Raw genomic sequence first — 2,462 nt, 5'->3', positions numbered from 1 at the left:
TGTGGCCTCAGATCCTAGTCTCTCCTCCCAATAGAAACATCTTTCCAACATCCACTCTGTCCAGGCCGTTCTGTATTCTGTAAGCTTCAATTGGATGCCCCTTCATACTTCTAAACTCCACTGAGTATAGACCCAGAGTCCTCAAACATTCCTCATATGTCCAGCTTTTCATTCCTGGGACCATTCTCATGAACCTCTTCGGAACTCTCTCCAGGGCCAGTATATCCTTTGTGAGATACAGGGCCCAAAACTGTGCAAATGTGGCCTGAGCAGAGCCTTATAGAGCCTCAAAGGTAGTTCTCTGCTTGCTTATTCAAGTCCTCTCCCAGTAACTGATATCATTGCATTTGCCTTCCTAACTATTGACTCAATCTGCAAGTTTACCTTGAGACATCTTTGAGGAGAAAGTCAGGTCTGCAGATGCTGAAGATCAGAGCTGAAAATGTGTTGCTGGAACAGCGCAGCAGGTCAGGCAGCATCCAGGGAACAGGAGAATCGACGTTTCGGAGGCTTATGCCCTCAACGTCGATTCTCCTGTTCCCTGGATGCTGCCTGACCTGCTGCGCTGTTCCAGCAACACATTTTCAGCTACCTTGAGACATTCCTGGACTTGAGCTCCCAAGTCTCTTTGCACTTCAGACTTCTGAATTTTATCCTCATTTGGAAAATAGTCCATGCCTCTATTCTTTCTACCAAAGTGCGTGACCTCACACTTTCTCATATGGTACTCCATCTGCCACGTATTTACTCATTCTCCTCACCTGTCCAAATCCTAGTGCATCCTCCGCAGTTCCTCAATGCCAACTGTCCTTCGACCTATCTTTGCACCATTTGCAAACTTAGCCAGAATGCCCTCAGTTCCTTCATCTAGGTCGTACATGCATAAATTGAATTGTTGTCATCCCAACACCGAGCCTTGCAGAACACCACGATTTACCGGATTCCATCCTGAGATTCATCCCACTCTCTGCCAGACAGCCAATCTTCTATCCATGCTAGCACCTCGCCTCTAACACCATGGGCCCTTACCTAACTCAGTAGTCTCCTGTGCAGCTTCTTGTCAAAGGCCTTCCTGAAGTCCAGGTTGATAACATGCATTGGCTCTCCTTGTTCTAAACTGCTCATTACTTTCTTAAATAATTCTAACAGATCTGACTGGCATGACCTCCCTTTCATGAAACCATGCTAACTATGCCCTATTTTACCATACGCTTCCAAGTATTCAGAAATCTCATCCTTCACAATAGATTCCAGGATCTTACCCACAACCAAGCTTAGGCAGCTTGGTCCATAATTTCCTGTCTTTTGCCTTACTCCCTTTTCAAACAGGCGTGTCAGGTTAGTGATTTTCCAGTCTTCTGGGACCCTCCCTGATTTAATCAATTCCTAAAAGATCAACACTAATGGCTCAACTATCTCTTCAGCTATCTCCCTTCGAATTCTGGGGTGTAATCCATCTGTTCCAGATCATTTATCATCTTCAGGCCATTCAGGTTTTCTAGCACTTTCCCTTTTGTGGTGGCAACCATACTCAGCCATGCCCACTCACTTCCATGAATTTTTGGGAGATCACTCGTATATTCCATCATGAAGATTGATGTGAAGTAATCATTCAGTTCCTAAGTCATTTCATTGTTCCCTACAATGATCTCTCCAGCATCATTTTCCAACAACCCAATGTCCTCTGTTTTGCCCTCTACATAATTAAAGAAACTCTTACCTTCTTCCTTTATATTATTGGCAAGCTTACCCTAATATTTGATCGTCTTCCTCCCTTTTGGTTTTTTGTTGCCCTCTGTTGATCTTTGCAAGATTCTTAATCGTCTGGTTTCCCCAACCCTTTGCAAATATGCTTTCTCTTTTGCTTTTATGCTATCCCTGATTTGCCTAGTCAGCCATGGTTGCCTCATCCTGCTGGCACCATACTTCTTTTACCTCGGATGAATCTCTACTGCTTCTCCTGAATTACTCCCAGAAACTCCTGCCATTGCTGTTCCACTGTCTTTCCTGCTCGGTTCCTGTCCCAGTCAATTCTACGCAGCTCCTCCACCATTGTTGCCTTTATTCAGCTGGAATACCGTTACCCCTGATACTAACCTCTCCCTCTCAATTTACAGAGTAAATCAATCATATTTTGATCACTGCCTCCTAAGGGTTCCTTCGCCTCAAGCTCCTTTATCAAGTTTACCTCATTGCACAACACTAAATCCAGAATTGCCTGTTCCCTCGTGGGCTCCGCCACAAAACGATCTCGTAGACCTTCCAAGACAAATTCTACGATTCCAAGACTTGGTGCGATTATGCACCAAGAGATTTGAGGGACCTCAGGATTACATCAGTGGGTGAGCAACCTGTAACTCCTTCCCTTGCAGCACTGTGGGAGCCAGTGGGGGTGGGGGTGGGGGGAGGGCGCAATATGACATTTCCAAGGGAGCTACGCATGGTCGGGGGAATGGACAGTG

This window comes from Chiloscyllium plagiosum, chromosome 17 (assembly GCF_004010195.1).
Source record: "Chiloscyllium plagiosum isolate BGI_BamShark_2017 chromosome 17, ASM401019v2, whole genome shotgun sequence".
NCBI classification, from domain to species: domain Eukaryota; kingdom Metazoa; phylum Chordata; class Chondrichthyes; order Orectolobiformes; family Hemiscylliidae; genus Chiloscyllium; species Chiloscyllium plagiosum.
Note: the sequence above shows the minus strand (reverse complement) of the source record.